At 51.1% G+C, this 20,272-nt stretch overlaps 1 protein-coding gene across 1 annotated transcript in view; it reads right to left on the minus strand.

Annotated features, from left to right (window-relative positions):
* NR6A1 (nuclear receptor subfamily 6 group A member 1) overlaps positions 1 to 20,272 on the minus strand; it is an 87,384-nt gene that overhangs the window by 16,498 nt on the left and 50,614 nt on the right. The window lies entirely within an intron of this gene.

Here is a 20,272-nt window from a genome sequence, read left to right on the forward strand (position 1 = left end):
AGCAGTTTGGAAAAGGCAGCGCCATTTAGATGGCGAGAAGCTCGTCACAGCTGTAAGAGGCCCCATAGCTGCAGCGCCTCCCTGTGCCATGGAACGGGGTCTCCTGCCTCCACGGGCAGGAGGTCAAACCCTGTCACCTGGGGGCCAAAGCAGACCCTGAGCAGCTTCCCTGGCACTACCTTATGTGTTCCCTTAACGAAGAACAGAGATGAGAGCAAAGAAACGGGCAGCGTTTTCTCATCAGCGTGGCACACATGCTGCCCGACTGCTCAAACCACAGAGGAGAAAGGTCTCTGCTGCCGGAGCTCAAACGACAGCTACAATTCCAATCAATGGGGAAATAGGGAGCACGGGGCAGTGCTTGGGGGAGACACCACAAAGCAGTCAGGGCTGTCCCTTGGGAAGGTGGGACAGCCCAGACCACGTGGTGTTTTGGACCTCACTGCTGGAGCCGGGGAGGAGAGCAGCCAGAGCTGCTCTTCTCTTCCTCCGAGACGGCCACGAGCTGCAGAGCGAAGGCACTCGAGGGCCAGTGCTCCTGTAGGTACGTCTAGGTGACAGGAGCAGAAGAGTGACCCATGTGGCACCCTTACGCCTCAGCAGGGACAAAGGCTCCTTCCAGACAGCACTCGAGTGGCCACAACGGCCACTTGTTCAGGTGATGAGAGAAATACAGCAACGCTCCGGCACGGGCGGCAGAGGGTCATACAGTGTTGGAGATGATGGGTCTCAAGGGGTAAAGAAAAGCGGTTGAGAAGACGAGGTGGGGACTGGGCAGAGGGGAGACAGACTGACAGACCAGGTGAGGAAAACAAGGAGACAGTATAAGGGACAGAAAGAATAAAAAAACCTTGAAGAGCAAGAAGAAGGAAAAGAGCAGCACAAATTCAAAACAGATAAACCATCCGACACGATCACTCTCAAAAAGCTAGCACAGCCAGAGCAGGGAGGGAGGAAGAAGCTGGGCACGGTGCCTTCGGCAGCTGCCTGCACCCCTGTCCCGCGCAGGGAGCTGAGGGCTCAGGCACCCAACTCCACAAACCCGCGCCGGCCCTGGTGTGCTGCCCACACCCCACTGTTCCCCTTCTGTATCACTCAGGGGCACGATACAGACCTTGAAAAAAACCCCAACCTTCGGACAGCACCGGCCTGTGAAGATGAGCTGGTTCAAACTCACTTCAGCACGACAACGCTGAGCCTGGTGTTCCTCACTTAGGTTTGACCAAGGAATTTTCTGAGACAAAGGTGTTTTTATCTAAAGGATTTTTGGGGTGGCAGGAGGTAGCAGTCACAGTGAAGTCCTCTCCGATCTCGATAAAGCCTGAGCAACCTGACAAACCAGCGTGTGGCTCCTCACTACTGGAGAACATGCGAACGCAATAGAAATAAAGGAGCCAACAGTATTAGGATCAGAAATGAAACCAGTTTTCAGTTACACAAGCCAAGTAAATATCTAAACCAGCGGCTCTCATTCACAAGCAGCTTTCTCCACAGTTTAAACCAGTAGAAACCATAACCAAGCCGCATTAATCTTTAAAAGGTTTGCTAAGGCACGGGCATGCAAATCTGCACTTTTCTGCAAATTTCACTGCAACTGTAATAAAACCTTAAAACAAAGGGATGACTGAAGGCAACGCAAACTAACTCAAGAAGCCTTCACGGTGTCATCAGCACAGTAAAACATGCCCAGTTTTACAGGACTGACCACCTCAGGTATGTGCTTAAGGAAGACTGCAGAGGAATGCTGGTACAGATCAGGGCTGGGGCTATCGGAGCATCTCGCTGAAGGGAGGCGGCTAAACATGACTTTGTAGTCCCCAATTGCATAATCTCTACCTTCAGCTATCTGATCAACGCTGGGAGGGGGCCGGGGGATTAGCCCAGGACAGAAGAGTCCTCTATCTGCAGGGTTTAGCTCAGCCGCAGCTTAACTCCCGGCCCTCCCCCTGCTCCCACCAGCAGTGCCATAAATCGCAGGCGCTGGGGGATCCCGGGGTCAGCAGCTTCGGCCACGCTCGCCGCCGGGCACGCCGCGCCACGGCCGGGCAGGCTGGGGCAGAATTAGGGAGCCATGAAACTACCGGCTTACGCACACGGCGAGAGGCAGAGGAGGCGGCGGTGGATTGCTGCAGCATCGCGTCCCACGGGGGATCACGGGGCTCCCTCCTCGCCGGAGCACGCCCAAGGCTGAGGATGGCAAGGAGGGCTCATTTCCAGGCGCAGCTTTTTTTTGTGGTGGGGAGAATAGGGCCGTTGCCTGGTGAACACGGGAAGCCTGGGTGATTAAAGCGAGGAGGAATCAGGATCGGCCCTCGCCAGCCCCATCTCCCTGCTAGCAGGGGGACGGCGAGGTGGCGTGAACGGCCCCACCGCCACAATAACCGCACAAGCCTCTGCAGAAACCATGAATTGGTGCGTTTCCAGATTAAAATTCACCGTAGAACAGCGTCACGCACCGCGAACAAAGACACGGACCTCCAGGGACTACAGAGGTGCCCGTACACCCCTTAAACTGCCACTCAAACAAAACCAATAGATAAAAAATAATTTCCTAGCGAAAGTCTTAAGAGTTTCAGGGGGTTAAAAAAATCCTGTGGGAACCGTGACCAAGCCCAGGACGCTCGCCTTGCGGCCCTTGGGTTTGCTGGCTCCTGACCTTTGCTATTTTTCACCCTACTTAATGCAAGCGCCTTGTGTAGGCGAACGGTGGGACGGCCGAGGCAGAACGGCAGCGAACTTTACAGAAATGGTAAAGCATGGGCAAATTTACAGCAGTTTTTGCACTGGGGGCGCTCTGAACTCCCTTAAGCTTGAAATTTCACTAGAATATCAAAACGCATCGTTAAGTATATAATTTTAACGCAAATAAGCCCTCCCTGGCTCTGTTACCTCTCCTGCTGATTCCTCTGGCTTCAAAAGCCATACAGGACAACGCAGATTAGAAAACAAAGCAATTGATAAGAAGTTTTTTTCAAACGCCTTGCACATGTTTTATTTCAGAGAGAGGGGCCTGAGGAAGCACACCCCACCCCACCCCCAATTTTCCTGATGGGTCTTACACTTAACGAACTCATACGCGGGATATTCTGGCTTTGTTCTCACAACCCATTGTAGCGGGGGCCACTAAATCAAACAGTTGCTGCTACGACAAAAGCACTCACAAAAATCTCAACCTCATCTTGAACCCTGAAGATTTTTATGGCTACTCCCTCGCTAACCCCTCCCCAAAGCCACATTAAAGGCTGTATTGTTTTCAAAGGTCATGGCAGGTTTCATACCACATTTTAATACAGAGTAAATTCTCCAAGAATATTATGATGTTACACGAGATGGTGCGAGAAAGAGAAGACATCTCTCCTTGTCTGTGTTTTATAAGGCAAATGGTAGAAGCAATGCACTTATTTTTTAAAAGACTTGCTTTTCCCCTCAGTGAAACGAGTAGTCTTGATAATTTTAAAAAGAAAATTCCTATGAATTTCCAAAAGGAAACACCTTTGAATCCTGCTGAAGCACACGGCAAAGCCACGTACAGGAAACACTGAAGCGCACGAATGAGCGTATAAACCACACGACAATAAAGTACCGGGACCCGCGTCCAGCCCTCAGCAAGCCCGATCACCGCTCCCACCTGTACCAAACGCCCCGAGCGGGCTCCGGGGAAGCGCCCTTGGTGTCCCCAAAGCGGGCGGGCAGCACGGCCGCGTTCCTGGAGGGCACCAGGTGCTGGCTTCGTCCCGGCCAGAAGGATCGCGCCCACCCGTGCAGACGCGGTTTAAAACCGTTCGGCACCTACAGCTCCCCGCGAGAGATTTACCTCGGAAATAAGCCCACGCGTCGGCGCCGCCAGCTTGCACAACTTGTAACGCCGGTGCTTTGTAACGGAGCAGAAACAAAGACTTTATTTCCTAGAGTGAGGCCAAAAGGGAAGGCACAAACCCTCTTGCAAAGCCCCAGAGCGGACGGCGCTGGGATCTGGTCCTGCTGGAAAGCAAGAGGGAGGATGCAGAAAGCCGCAGTTTGAAAAACTTCCCATTTATACAACAGAACGGGATTTACAGCTCGGAAAATCTTTCATAGCTGGAAAAAGATTACAGATGACGCTCAGCACTGCAACTGATTAATATATTTAACATCTTTTCCACTGTGTATCATCTACTGGCTTTGTGATTAACTCAGCCCATCACACACGCCCCGCAATACCCTTTAGCTGGGTTTAAATCTCAAGCCGCTAAACGCCAGCTGTTTGGGGAGGGCGAGATCTCAGGCACGTGTTACTTAAATCCTAACAAAATCTCGTTCGCCTCTCGCCTCTGACGATGCTTCAAGCACAAACACACACCTTAAAGGTTTTCCTCCTTCTCTTTCCTAAGGAGTTTTTTCACTGTCATGTTTTAGTTTCAAGAAAACCATCTTGTTAAACCCAAGACTCGGAGTCACTCCCCCCTCATTGCAGAGCGCTGCATTGTCCCAACACGCCCACCCCCAAAACCAGGCACGTTTGCTTAAGGGGCTTTTCTTCAACTTATAATCGATGAACTCAGGGCTTAAATTTTCGGTTCAGCAGCCCCTCCCCGGGACAGCAGCAACCTTGGCGGCCGAGCCCACCGTCGGGCGCACAATGGGCCAGGGTGTCCCGCTCCCGCTCCCCCCTCGACCCCGCCAATGGGGGTCCCAGCCCCTCGCTGGATGCGGGCAAAGGCACCAGCGGCCGGGCTCAAAGAGCAGATTGTGCTGCCCCGGATCAGGCCGGCCATGGTGAGAGCCTGAATAGAATTAACCCTCTGTGAACTAAAACAAAAACATTTGTATGCCCAGCTGGGATAAAGGTTAATTTAAATGGACAAGCCTCCTCAAGTCCTTTAAAAAAAAAAAAAAAGGGGGGGGAAAGAAAGAGGCTGCCTGCAACCTTATTCTCTGTACCGTAAAAAAATGTTCTACTTACGGAGACACAGAGAGCGCAGTTGCATTTTAAAAAGCACGGAGTGAGTATGAAAAGGGGAAAATGCTGCGACAGAGCAACAGCCAGAGCATCTCTGCTCTGCTCCCCCCTTTCCAGCAGTTAAATCCAGAACTCACACTCTCATTCCACACTGATTTTGTTTCTGCCGAGGGAGAGTTCGGTTAAAAGAAAACCCTCATAAAAACCCAGAAACCATCGGTTGCTCTTTTTGGTGTAGGTGTAAATCAAGAGCGCGCAGCTGATGAAACCCGCCACCTTTCCCCTCCCGGGCTGGGACCGATCGCCATTTGCATATCAAAAACTCATCTGCGAAATCCCGCTGCTCCCGGGCAGGCGGGGAGCCCCTCTCCCCCCCGGGCCCTGCCTCTCCCCGCCCCCCCCCCCCCCCCCCCCAGCACCCGGCCCTGCGCCCCAGCGCACCCCAGCGCACCCCCGTCCCGAGGGCCCGGCGCGGGCAGGAGCCGGCCGGGGGACGCGGGACGCTGCTGTGGGATGTCGCCCCGCTCCATTGTGCGGCACCGGGAGGACGGGCGGCGGGGCCCGATCCTTCCCTCCAGCCAGTTGTTGCACAAAGAGTTCGGAACAAAAGCCCACCGCACCGAAACGCTCCCCCCCCCCCCCCCCCCCCCCCCGCCCCGGGTCGCAGCTGCCGGCACGGGGGTCCCCGGGGTCTCCCCCGCGGCGCCCACGCTCGCACCGTTCGCGGAGCGACTCCGAGTGGAACCGGCGCTTTCCCCCGCGAGCAGCTTTCCCTAATCCAACTTAAAAATAAAGCTTTCGGCAGGGTCCCCTGCCCTGGCTCCAGCACGGCCCCACGCTCCACACCAGCATCTCCCGTTTTTAAAGCAGATACACCCCAAAGCAGTACGGTTAAAACCCGACGTGCCTGCCCACAAATAATTCTCTCGGGCCCATGAAGTTGTCTAGATGTGCCACGACCGAGAGCGACGCAGAATCAAAAAAACCCTAAGATTAAAACCACCACCACCACAACAAAACCCAGCAGTCCCTGCCTGCGAGGGGGCAGGGCCTAGGCACAGCTAAAAATAATGACTTTTCGAAATGTGCGTTACCCAAACGTACAACGTGCTTCCTCTAAATATTTCGTCCTTATTCTGAAGAAGAGCTTCGCCACTGTTTTCAGTCATAGGGGAGGGGGAAAAAAAAGCTGTAAAATATCAGCGAACTAGTATTAGTCCCAGGAGAGATGGAGCTGCGTTATCGAGTGCCTACATGACCCCGATACTATCAATAATTAACAATACTAAAAAAAGCTCTTCCAGATGGTCAAAGGGATTAGGAAGTTTAAAACATAAACAAATTAAGCCACAAAACAAACTAATACCCTTTTTTCTTTTTTTTTCTTTTTTTTTTTTTAAATTGCATAAGCCGCTCCACAGCCGCAGGCTGCCAGCACCCCTTCAAAAAAAAAGGCAAAAAGGGAAAAAGCCTTTACGGCTGCTCCACCACCGGCAGCCCCGGGGCAGCTGCTCTCCCCGGGCAGCCCCGGCGGGGGGGGGGGGGGGGGGGGTTGCGCGGAGGCGGCGTCCCCGGGGCCGCGCACCCTCCCGCCGCCCCCCGAACAAAGGCCGGCCGCCCCGCCGCCCCGCCGCCCCGCTCACCTTCCATGCAGGTCGAGTCCCGCTTCATCCCCCCGGCGCGGCGCTCCTAGGGCCGCCTCATGGCGGCGGCGGCGGCGGCGCGGCGGGGAGCGGGGCCAGCGGCGCGGGCGGGCGGGCAGCCCGGCTCGGCCATCGCCGCCGACCGCGGGCCGGCCCTATGCTAACGAGCCGTGATGTCAGCGCCGCCTCCGCCGGGCACCGGGCCCTGCCGGGGGCGGGGGGGCGGGAAAGGGCCCGCCTCGCCCGGGGGTCGCCGCCAAACGCCGGTCCCCGCAGCGCCGGGGCAGAGGCCGCGGGGGGCCCAGGCCTGGCGTCGCCTCTCCGCCGCGGTCGGGAGAACGGCCTGCTGAGGGGCTGAGCTGACCCACGCCAGGAAAAACCCGGCGTTTCTAGTGCGAAAGTGATTCCCTCGAGCCGGTAACTGTTGGCCAAAACCTCGCGTTTGGTTTGGATCGTCACTGAAAGGCGAGGTCGGGACGGAGGGACGCGTCCCGCGCTGCCACGAAGCCAACGCCGGCGGTGCCAGGCGACGGGCAGAGCTGTGGGCGAGGGAAGGCACCGTCCTGCCCGCTAGCCCACACCTTCCCCGGGCCGCAGAGTGCTCCCACGGCACGGCCGCGGCCCACCCTGAGCGTGGACTGGGCCTCCCAGTTCCCACGGGACTGGGAACTCGGGCGCTGCTGTGGCGGTGGTCTGTACAAGCCGGCCGACGGGGACGGGGCGCTGGCGACTGGGCGCTCGCTTCAGCTTCCTCGCCAGAGGAACGCCTGCGCCCTGTCTGGGATAATCCAGAGATTTCCAACGGGTGAATGGTCCAGGCGGCACAGCCTTCCTTTGCAGGAACGCGGTAGTTGCCAGACAAGCAGGAGCACGACCTGTTCCAGCATCCCTCTCGGCCATGCCCAACACCACCACTCTGGAGGAAAGCTCAAGAAACCGCTGCGTTTCTGTCCCTTTTCTATCCTCCGAGGCTGCTCGGTTTAGAAAAGTGATATCAGCATCAGTTTGTGGTTTTGCCATCAGCCTCACAAAACCTGACTTGACGATCAGTACCCGGACTGACACGGAAAACAAACGCAGCTCTGGGAGAAAATACACCTGCTGAGCCGTGCTGGGGAATCGGGGTTTCTGCCTTCTGCCTGCAGGTACGCTCTGCAGTCAGCTTTGGAAGTGCCACAGCAGCACTTTAAAATTGGGACGGAGCGGGGAAAAAACCCAAACCACTGCCTGAAAAACAGCAACAGATCGGGAAATAAAAGTAGGTGTGCCACCAGCGGGGACAATGGCTCCCCGAGTCCTGTGAGAGCACGTCCCACGGGAGGAGAGGTATGGTTGATGCTGCCGGGGATGAGTGAGCCCTGCAGCCCAGTGCTGGTCGCCGGAGCCAAGCGGTGGCCTAAGGAGGACGGTGTGTGCGGGGAGACGGTGAACAGGGCAGGACTGGTGCGGGACACGCAGCTGGTGATGGACAAGTGCAAAGGTCAGTCAAATGATGGGGACTTAAAGGTACGATCTACACCGGCTTGTCGGGGAGCTGGCATTCGCCTCTCTAATGGCAGTGGTCCAGCAGCGCTATTGCTGGAGTGGAGTTCAGGTCACACTGGCCATAGCTCCAAAAAGAAAACCGGCACTATAGTGAAAAACACTACGTGATACACTGGGTGTTTGTTTTTCCCCAGTTTCTCTCTCACATAAGAAAAAAGTCCATGCTGCTCATCCTCCTCGAGGTGGATCATCTCTGCCCTAAACTCAGTGGCAGTGCAAACTTCTCTAACAGCAAACCCATGACTGATTCAGCTGCCCGCCTCCAAACAGGTACCACCATGGCAGCCCTGGTGCTGGTGAGCTCTCTGTCAGATACGGCCACGTGTTTCTCTGCAGCAGGGAATGTTTTCGTGAAACATGAGATGAACTCGTGTTTTGAACAGTGATGAACAATGTTTTCCTGAAACTGTGGGATGAACTCAGCGTCAGATGTCGTGCAGTTCATGTGGCCTTAGTGCTGCAAACATGGGGTGCCCGATAACCTGTCCCAGTAGTCAGCTGCGTTTGACCAAGCCCAAACCAACGCTCACCACACCCAGGCATTTAAGGGAACGGGCAAAGACATTTCGGCCAATGCCCAAACCAACCTGTCTTCCAGATGTCTACGCTGACTCCGTTCAAAAGCCATCGTCTGCTCCTCTTCCTCATCCTGAGGACTGCAGGGCTCAACCACGCTCTGAGAAATGGCTGACTCAAAATAAACAAGGCGCAGAGGCAACAAAAGAGGTCGTATTTCACTCGATCCCAAGCCTGAAATTTTATTGCTTTCTGGTGACATCCAGCCCTGCAAATAACCCCATGTGGGCGCAAGAGCAGAGCTCAGCAGCGTCCGCCTGGCAGCCTGGGCACCCTGCTCCAGCTGACCCCGCTTGGGCAGGGGGGTCCGACCAGACGGCCTCAGAGGTCCCTGCCCACCCCAACCCTCCTTTGATTCTGTCTCCTCATGGGGCTGGTTTTAACCCAGCGTGTCTGCGGGAGCAGGTGCACGGCGCAGGAGCAAGCTGTGGCAAACCAGTCCTGCACTGGGCCAGGTCTCCGGTTTATGCTGTAAATCTGGAAAGTTGCTGCGTCGGTCCTTGACATGCTCTTCGGATTGACCTCTCTTTTTTCACTCTGGAGGTTACCAAAGCAGGGCTGCGTGAGGAGCCTGTGACACTGCCCTCGCAGCGCATGGCCAAGGTAAGCCATCCCCTGGCTGTGCTGTTTACACAGCTGTTTGCAATTGTGCCTGCTCCCAAATCTCTGCATTCTTCATCCCATGCGAGCACTCCGCTCGCTCCCGGCACCCCTCGGAGAAGTGTGACCAGAATGCAGAGTGCTTATTTTGTAACGCCACAGTGTGATGTGGACACAGCCATCTGAAATAAAGCAACTTAATCTCAGGATAACACGCCGACACGAAGTTGCTCACACAACTGCTGTTGGGATTCAAAACAGAGAGACACCAAAACCCCTCTGCTAATTCAGAAACAACTGCCAGTACAGACAAAACCCGGCTGGGAAAAAGGATAATTGGCCCAACAACCCAAATCTTCCAAATTACTCAAAACTCACTTACATTAAATACACATGTCACAGTTTGTCCATAATGAGTCCTTAAGGGCAGAAAATAATTGCTGAGATCTGGAACTGTTCTGTAAAACGAGAGGCCAAACTAGGGACGGGCAGAGGGCAGGAAAAGAGACAAGAAAGATTAAGTCCGTTGTCTGAACCCAACAGCCTTAAAGCAAGCCTGGTAAAAGGAAAAATAGAGTGGCTGGTTCTTATTTTAGCCTAAATCAGCCAGTTCCCACCCCAAACAGAAAGAGCTGATGCTATTGTAACTGACATCGAAAATTTTAGAATAACACCAGTCCATAACAGTAAAAGCCAAAACCGTTGCCAAAAACCGGACAACTGCCTGCCACGGATTTACTGTCTTGGCGATACGGCCATAAGGGACGGGCACGGGAAGATCTCCAGCGTGTACTGAGAGTTGGCTCATCCCGGTACCAACATGGTCCTTGTCTGTGAGCGAGGACAGGAAAATCGCTGCGTTTTGCTGCAGTTTGTCCACGGTGAACTGTGGTGCCAGGCAAACCAGCCCGGAGACAGCGTGGGGAGGATGACAGGTTATAAATGTGGCAGAGGAAAAAGGAAAATACGCACAAGAGTTGCGCAACGCCCTAAAAGGCATCCTGTACAAATGCAGGCGTGCTTTGAGAGCTTTTTTAAAGAACATTTTCCCTGTTTGCTTTTGGGAGTGCGGGTGTTTCATCCAGGCTGTCTGCGGGAAGCGACTGCAGGCAGGAGCAGAGCGGGCACCGCCGGGTGCTGCCCCTCTCCCCGGGCGCTCCCTGGGCACATGCCGTGAGACTGCGATTCCAGAGGGAAGAAATTCTCAAAAGATGTGACTTTTTCTGAAATGTAGAGCCCAACTGGAGCCATGAGGCAGCACTGAAGTGGGTCAGACACTGCCAGACCAGGGCAGCGACAGCCTCCCAGGACACAGCCTGCAGACGCACCATCCCTTGCCACAGCCGATTCCCTAAAAACTTCCATGAAAACCCCCAATTTGGGCAGAGTGGGGCTGGCAGAGCCGCGTGGCCCCAGGACGGAGGCAGCCCTTCCTCTGCTCTCACCCTCCCACCCACAGCCACCGCTTCATAATTCCCGGGGCTCCAGCGAGGCTTTGCCCATTTTCATGTCAATTGGGGCTCTGTTGTGTCGCCGCAGTTTGACACATCGGCCCCTTTGTGGCACGAACAAAGTCCGGGCTGCGGATAACAAAACCGAGCACAGCTCGGCGCTGAAGGCAACTAAACCAAGAGCTGCCTCCACGCAACCGAGCTCGCCACGGACCAGACTAAAACACTAAAATGGATTTGGTTTCCAGCAACAAATAGCGCATAAGGAAACACCAGACTCCTGGCTTTGTTTTCATTTTACCAACAAACGGTGCCGCCGGCAGCATCTCCGCTCCGCAGCACCGACGCTCCTGAGGCCGCACGGTTCGGCTGGCGCAGGAACAGCCCCATGCGTTCGGGAGCCTCAGCCCCGCGTGCCAGAACCAAACTGGTTTGCAAACGTAGCTGAATAAATGTTGTAAACTCAGATTATTGTATCTCAGCAGCCTCACTACTGCGGGCGTTACCACTTTCAGCCACTGCAGGGAGAGAACTGGTTCCACGTAAACGCAGCACATGCTTTCCCCAAAAACTCTATTCCCCTCACTCTACGGATACAGATTATTTCAGAGAAAATAAAAAAAAAAAATTAAAATGGTTTAGAGAAGCTATGGCAGGAACTGCAAGAAATGATAATAAACAAATAAACATCCGCCTGACTTCTGAGAAGTCCTGTGATAACGGTTTAATAACAGATGTGGGTAATTCCTCTGCTCCCTTACATGCACCAGGAATGTGGTGTTAATAATTCTGGTGAAGGTATTCACTTGGTGCGCATAAAATGAAGCATTTTCTTCCTTCTTACGGGTTCAATAGGTCATTGTGCAAAACGAATCCTTCTATCTATTTCCAGCTTTATCTGTTTATTTACATTTTTATTTGCTTGGCCACTGAATTTGCCACCCCAGTCTATTGAACGGCTTGCAAGGAGCGTTTCATTGCATCTTGCTTGATGGGTGACAAACAGTGGAGACCAGCTCTGTGTGACAGAGGGGGAGGTTAAGGGCTCCTTAGAGAGGTCGCCTTCAGAGGAAAAAAGGAAAACAAATGGGATTGTAGGCATGAGAAGTATATGGTTTTACTGCCTTAGTGAGCAAGTACAAGAAAGGAGAATTGCAAAGGGAGAAGCTTTACATTTGTATGAGCGGGCAATCGAGCTCCATTCTAAACCCTTCGCAGAAAGCGCTTCCCTTCCTACAGGATGGCTCCGTCCCATTCCGGGAGTGCGTCTGCCGTAACTCCCAGTAACCCAACTTGGGTCACGCAGCGTCAGATCATTCCGGAAAACGGGGAGAAGGCTTTGAGCTGGGTCCCCGTTACCAGTGATGGCCCCGCAGCGCCCCGAGCACCTGCTGCTGGCCGCCGTGCCTGCCTGGCCAGGGCAGCAGCGAGCCCGGGGCTGGATCCCATCCTCGCACCCTCCTCGTGTCCTTCTGCCATCAGCTGCTTCTCCCACGGGGCCGATATTCGGGCACAGAATCCACCAAGGGGACGGCGAGCGCAGCAGCGGGGCTTTGTCCCGGCGTGTCCCACCTGCAGAACCAGCGTGTGCACAACGAGCAGAAATCTCTGCATCCAAACCCAAAATGGGTCTGTGCCTGGGCAGAAAATGCAGATGTTTGGTGGGATGTAGGAACAGAGGAGAGGCATGTGGGTCAGAAGGCAGAGAGTATCTCCTGGATTTGAAGAGGCACGGAAAGTTTTGTGCATTTAAGTGTTAAACTGAAAAGCCAAAAGATTATTTTACACCTGACTTACATAAATCACAGTCATACCAACTACACCATCTGCTGCAGTTGCTGGTATTTTTAATAATAATAACAACAGACCTACAGTTTGTTATTATAACTGTTGTTATTATTATTGTTCTGAGCATTATTTCCAAATAGGCAGCAATAACTGCTGGTATCCCCAGAAAAGAACAAAAACAACAGTGAGAGGACATTTCCTCAAATTTCAGGTCACGGAGCAAAACAAAGAGGAAAAAACCTTCAGAACTAAAGCTGCGGATTCTGTACCTGCATCAAACACATTGTTAAGACTGCAGTTCCTAATTAGCTGGTTTAGATCATTAGGAGTACGGGGCAAATCCCGTTTGTGAACTAACCAAGCGCTCTGTGCCTCCTGCATGTCGGTGGGACCCGGCGGAGGGGACGGGGAGGCGGCACGGAAAGCAGCGCAGGGAGGAGAAGCTGAAGGCTGTGGCCCGGGGCATCGCTTGCAAGCAGGGCTCTCCCCAAGCAAAGACAAACATCTGCATTCTACGGCAAGAGAGAAAACGTCGACGGCTCCTAATCCTTGGGATTTCCAGCAAGTTTCAGGAACGTACTCCCCTGAAGGGATACTGTGCCCTCGGGTGAGATGGGACCCCACCCCGCCTGCCCTCAGCACCAGCCCCGCACCCGTGCGGGGGTCTCAGCCTGCTCCCCATCACCTCCGACATCGCTGCGCCATCGCTCCGGGCCAAGCTGCCCTCCCAAGGCGCCCAGCGGGTTCCCGGCGGAGGCTGGACAGGAGAGGGCAGCATCCGACAGACGGAGGCAGAGCGATGGGGGTTACCCCAAGGAGCGCAGCAGACCCCATTTCATAACGCAGGGATACAGCGGACAGGGAATCTGCAATGTGCCACCTTCTTCATGCCCTAAAGCTGAGGACTACAGAGATATAAACCATACCGATATAAACCGAGAGTCTAAAATCAGCTTTTACTGACCTCGGGAGCAGAAACCAGCCGGCTCTGGTCTGAGCTTTGGAGGCGAGAGCCCTCCCAGCCACCGGCCCTGCCATCGCAGCAGGGCTCCGCAGTACTCGCACCCTCCCTGGATGCTCCATAGATGACCAAGACATAAACGAGTCCCGCTGCCAGGCTGCTCGGCCCTTCCGTTTTATTTTTACTGCAATTAGCTTTTCTGTTAGTATTTAAAATGTCTGTCTTTACCAATCTTCGAGTATGACATTTCTCTTGTTGAAGTTTGTAATACTATTTTCTTGTTTTACAAGAAAAGGAAAAGCTGAACAGAAATATCCTTCCAGAATTTACAAGAATGGGAATAAAAGTATGGAGGAACTGTCTGGTATACCCTGACACTCACTACCCACAGGCTTCCCTTTTGTTCCCAGGTAACTGGCCAAGAATACATCCATTCAGAAAACGGCATATTCCACTGGAAAAAAAAATCACCAGAACTCCCAGCTCCTGTAAGAACCTCTGACAACTCCTCCTCAGCCAGAAGACTGAATGATTTACCACCTTTAACGTATCTCACCTTAACTATCTATAAACTTCAATTGCTTCTTGAGATGATGTCAAGTTTAAATTAAATTGCAAAATGTCAAAATCTATGGAAAATATATTTATTAGAAATGCAAGGACAGAGAAGATGACATTGGGCAACGGGGCAGGAAAAATTCCCATACTCAAAACAAGCCTGTGTAACTTCAGCTGCTCTTCTGGAGCAACTCAAAGCAGTAAGGAAAGATACTCAGCAAGGCAGAGGTGGCACAGCGATATCCCTGGCACTGTTGTACAGGGGTGAGGGGTCAGTGCCAAGCCTAGCTGCCTATGAGCAGGATTTGCCGTGGGCCTCGAGTCCCCTTTCGTCGTCCAGCCACAATGTGAAGCATCGAGCTCAAAGCTTCATCGGTCGCTCCTTAAGAAAGACGTTTCCATCATTTTCAGTTTGTGCTATTGCAGATGTTAGGGAAATCTAACCATAAACTGCACGGGTTGTTCTGCTCCCAAAGCTTGTACAGCAAGTGGTGGGACTTCAACGTGACACCGCAGAGGAGGGCAGTGCTTGGGGAATGAAATCTCTGTATTCTGTCCAGTGCTCTGGAGCAGACTGGAAATCCAGGACACTTCTGCATTGCTACCCCCCTCCTGCTTACATTGCTCTCACTTTTGAACAGGGCAAGAGCTGGGTCCTGAAAAAATTAACTCCCCGTCTTCCTTCTGCTAAATCCGACCCAAGTCCTTTCCTTCTGATAAACTAGATTCTCAGTTTTCACCTCGTCTCCACCAGCAGCTCGTAGGCCCCAGGTACCACCCACCCCAGATAGCACGAGGTCCCAAATTAAGATGTACGTGACTGCAAGTAAGAGCCAATTTTACTAGACTAACACTAGGGGAAAAAAATCTTCCGTCCTCCTCTCCGCTTGTGAAGCTACGCAGGGCAAACTATTCACATGCTTATTACTGACAGATAGCGAGGCTGCCGCGGAGCGGGGACTGCTTCTTTGGGTGTAAAGACTGAATCGAACGTGCAGTATTTAAGACAATTAGGTTTTCAAAGAAACTACACTAAACATTTCTTTCATGTGTAATCAAATTATGTTAAAGCAAACCTCATAATTTAAACCATTCCATTGGTCAGCTCCTATTTGTTTTCCCTGCACCCTCATTTTTGCTCCAGATCTGTCACATTACATTAACACCTTTCCTACTCACTGCCTACAGAAATAACAGCCTTCGACATGCCTGCACAATCCATTTGTCCTGCTCTAATTACTTTTTGACATAGCCTCTTTTGCAGTTATCTTGCCTTTTCTGACCTCTGTCTGTATTAAAGCCATTTAAAACAATCTTTAAACTCAGTATCTATTGTGATGTGTCTTATATGATACTAGGGGAGTATCAGGCAGCAACGTTTTGTAAATCAAATATTTAAATCTATGGTAATAAGATCATGTACTTGGGGAGGAAAGCTACTACGTATTTGGAACAGCTACAGCTGGCTGTTCGTAACATGAGTCCCCAGAACAGCAGCACATTTTCAGGATAAAATTCCTACATTCATAAAAGTGTTCTACATAACTAGGTAGCTCAAAGATCAGTGGGGTCTTCTGTGTACTAGGGAATTTCTCTTAATTTCACAAATGGGGAGGAAAGCAGGAGAAACTGAGAAAAGTGGTCATCCTGCACAAAAAGAACCCCAACAAGCACCAAACAAATTGAGTAGACGGGAAAAGGACCAAGCAGGGTGCGCCAACAATGGCGGTTCAGAACGAAGCATGACAAATCACACTCTTCTTCAAACCCAGAGAAGAAACCAAGAATCTCTAATCCCAATATCCCTCTGTTTTCATCAAGCCCATTCAAAAAATGTGCCCTCATTTTCTTTTGTGATTGATTCACAGAAGATGAGCCTCTAATTATCAGCTACTTCCCCGGCTGAAGCAGCAGAGGATCTGCTCTGTGCCAAGTGTCTGCTTTGGAGTCAAGAACTTACTCCACGTGGTGGAACTAATTTTTTGGATATCAAGTTGATGTACATATGTCTCACGATACAGTCCAGGTACATCTTCCCATGCTATTTTGCACATGATCCAGCCTCATGCTAACTTAGTTGGTAGCTAGTCAGTATTTTACTCACTTTGGAAGACAGTGCACAAACCTACATTTGCTCTGGTTCATTTACAGGGTAATTATCCAGTTCACACAAAGTCTGGTCTTCTAGATACAACCAGTACAGACACAAGCACAGCTCTGCTGGGAAAGCATAGCTCTATATTTTGTCCTCCAGATGACAGCACTATAAAACTGACGGGGGACAAAACCAGAGTCAATTAAAATACATTAAACGTAATGTAACAATGCTAGGGTTTGTCATAGCCATCCAAGAGATTTTATGTCTTTGAATTCTTCTAACTTTGTCCTCAGGACATTAAGAGGCCACGAATGTTGTGGAAAGCTCTTCCCACCACACTTCCCTACACACATCTTTATTTTCCCCTTTTCCTTCCCTGTCAGCAGCTCTGACCGCAAAAGCCCGTCTCAATAAGGCATCTAAACACAGAAGGGACCCGCGGATCCAGGACCAGCCCAGTCTGCTACTGGTCTGCTCATAACATCCTTTTCTGTAGAGCTCTCGAATCCTTATGTGCCGCTGAACGACACCACGAGTGGAAGTGGCAGGACAGAGCAGAGAGGGGCAGAATTAACGGCTCTGCCTCCGTGTGCTCGTGGTGACGGGAGGGCAGACCGTGGCACAGACTTCATTTCAGCAAGATTCAGAAACGCGCTTTTTGCTGGAATCATTTTTTGGTTTGCAAAGTGATTATTTTCTTCCTTCCTCGGTTTTTCACATCTACTTCTCAACTTTTTTTTTTAACACAGCTGTTTGAGCAGACCTGGGCTGTCCATTATTCGAGCAATAACTACCAGTTATCACGACCTCACTCACATTTGTACTAATAGTGTACCTAAAATCAATGGACTGTTCCCGTGGTGTTCCCATAAAGAAGGTAACCTAAACGTGAACAGGGCTGTGCTGGGCCAGACTGGGCCAGCTCCCTGCAAGCCCTGACCTGGTCTCAGACAGTGGCCAGAGCAGAGTAAACCACAGATCACAAATACTAAAATTAACCCTTCTCGCTTTTAAACTTTTTTTTTCTTCAGTAAAATTTACATTTATTTTAGAGAAAAATATTTAATTCTCTATTCAAAATAATTCTCCACATCCAAATCCTTTCAGATCACCACCAGCACTCTCCCCACGTCCTCTGAAGTGCAGTGCTGGCAGTAAAGCCAAATGGCTTCTCTTTACGCAGTTTGTCACCGTCAGGAGGGTTTCTTGGCCTTTACAAATCTTCTCAAAACAACCACAGATGTTTTGGGCGCATTTGTGAATTCGAGGCACATAAAAGTGGTTTATATTTTTAATTCGCCCTTTTTAACCGTAATCCTACACTGCACCCTGAATTCCCTAACAGGTTCCACTACCAACAGCGTTCTTCCATTATTGTTCACTTTTTGATTTTGCTTTTTATATGTCTGTGAGTCACTTCTGAAGATGGTTTTACCATCGTTACTGCACCACTGTATTCAGTATTATGGCCTGGGAGCTCTAACCAGGTCTGCTGGCGTAGAAGCTGCACGAAAGAAGAAATTAGCAGCAGCTACAGCTTGAAGGCAACAAGTAGCACAAAATGTGCTTGAACAAATTCACCTACTTGGAATTTGCAAATACAAGTTATCCAGCAAACAGTGTCTAGAGCATCCACGGGTCATTGGCTGATTTCTTACAGCCTAGGCAGAGGCTTACCTTGAGCAGAGCGCTCAGTGCACTTTAAGCCTACCCAGGTACCGATTTATACACCCCTGGATCCTGCGGGAAACTGATGGATGGATTGCCAGGGGAACAGATTCCAGAGGTAAGAAATGAAACCATCGTAAACGAAGCGCCCTCGAAGAGGCAGGGATGCTCACAGGGAGCTGTAGCTCTCCGGCCACTGGTTTCAAACAGAACAAAACCGGCCAGAGACTTTCTGCAGGATTTGGGATAAGCCATAAAGGCTCAGCCAACTTTTCAGAGTCCTTCCACCAGATCCCAAAATATTGTGGAAACCATCTTGAACTGGCAAAGCAGGAGTCCAAGATGATGCCGTGTTGGAGCCCAGCTGATGGGACGGCTTTTCAGTAATACTGAGCTCACATGACATCTAATAGCAGGAGCAGGTTAACACCCAAGTTAATTACTGAAACGGCGTGTACTATGGGACCAAACGCAACAGACCACCAGACCTTGAAGTGAGGAGGCTCCAAGTTCCTCTGTACAGCCGGCAAAGAACGGCATCTCTTCCAGCAGCTGGCTCGAAAGCAGCTGCCCAGCAGACGTCAGGGACTTAACTCTGTGCAGGAACCTCGTACTCGGAGGGCACCCGGGTTAGGACAGTGATTACTTCTCAACAGATGCCTCTAAATTACCTACTGAAGGAATCCACCTTTCTTGGTGACTGCCTGGGGCTGACAGCCCTGAATTAGGGGGGTTGACTTCCCCTCATTAAGCGTGTCCTGAGCTGCACTCTGCTGGAACGACTGTCCCCTTTACGGCTAGCACCGCAAACTCCAGAGAAACACTGAAACTTCGTGGAACCCACCGCTGCTGCCCTGGTTTTACCAGCTCTGCTGTGTTGGGAGGGTGAAAATGGCAGGTTACCCAAACCAAACCAACTCTGCCGTCCCTCTCAGGGGGTTGAGGAGCGGGTGCGCCTGAGGCACGGCTGCGGCAGTGTGTCTGTGTGGGCTGTGGCAGGACAGACAGACAAAACCGCCCTTCCACGGCTGCCTTCTGCTTTGCCAGCTGAAATCCAGCCGGCCTCGCTGGCTGCCGATGATTTCCATAAATACTCCCACAATGCAGCGCACTCGGGTTTAGCCGGAGGGATCCTCTCCAACGCGAGGTGCTGTCAGAAATGTGAGATGATTTTAGAGGAAACATGTAAGATTTGGATTTGAAATTAAAATGATCTGCCTCCACTACAGTTCCTGGATTTCAGCATTCAATTTTTGAAATTCCAATCGTATTATATTTTCATGTTGCTTTTTTAAGATAAGCCTACTCATTTTTTAAAAGTTAAAAATTAAAATCTGCATTAGTGTTTTTATCATACATCTTGAAAACAAGGCAAATAAAAACCTCCCAGCGCTTACCACCAGGCATCTTATCAGCAGACAATACGGGGCTATTTGTGCTGTGTGGGGATGACTTTGCAGCACACGTACTACGGCAAACAGTCTTTGCTACTCACAAGAGACGCTCTCTCAATGTTCAGATTCAGGTATCTGAGCCCAGCGAGGACAGCACACCGTCTGTGAGAACAGGCTAAATCACATCTAGCGAGTTCCTACCCCAAATTTAGCAAACTATGCTTGCACTACATTTGCACAAGCAAATGCAAGATGTCTGATAAAGGCCGCACTGGAATTAAAGCACAGTCAATATTTGGTCAAATCAAGAGTTAGGCCTATATAGTTCTGTAGATATGAATGACACTTAACAAAACGATATAAATACCCACAGGGCAGCAACCCTCTTCTTTAAACCAAAAAAGACATCCATCTTCCCCTGGGTGAACTGTCATCCTGGCTATAAGCCTTGTGGAAACGTAACTGCATTATTGCTTATTATTTGTAAGAAAACACAAACGTTTTCCTTACGCCCTCAGACAGCAATCACAGAGGAATCCCTGCACCTTAATACATACTATCGTGTAGGCTCTAAAGTACTCTGATCTGGTCTCATCCGCCCACTAAATTGTTCCAAACTTTTCCTTGCACGTATTATCTGCAAGTCCAGGGAGAAGCTGCTTTATGCAATGGCAATATAGCGAGCGCAGGGTGACAGTCTAACATGGTGTCCTGCTGAGATCCAAGAATAGCAATGCCTTAAAAGGCAGCGATGTTGAGATCACAAGGAAAAGAGAATTAGGGCACAGCTGTGGAGTTCTGTAGGCTAAAACATAGACTCAATATGTCAGAGAAAATTAAATCACAGAGCTACATGTAATTTCTAGTCTCATTTATAACTTAGCTGTAGCTGTGCAGAATTTGTACTTAGGTCATACATGTGAGTCGCTGTGTTTCTGCACACAGAAATAAAAAAGGAAATTAATTTAAGAAGAAAAAGCAAGGGAGTTACACGGAAACAACAAGACGAACTCCTATGTTTCAAATGATGTTTACATGCGACTGCAGCTCA

Source organism: Leptosomus discolor, chromosome 19 (genome assembly GCF_034619465.1).
Source record: "Leptosomus discolor isolate bLepDis1 chromosome 19, bLepDis1.hap2, whole genome shotgun sequence".
Taxonomy (NCBI): Eukaryota; Metazoa; Chordata; class Aves; order Leptosomiformes; family Leptosomidae; genus Leptosomus; species Leptosomus discolor.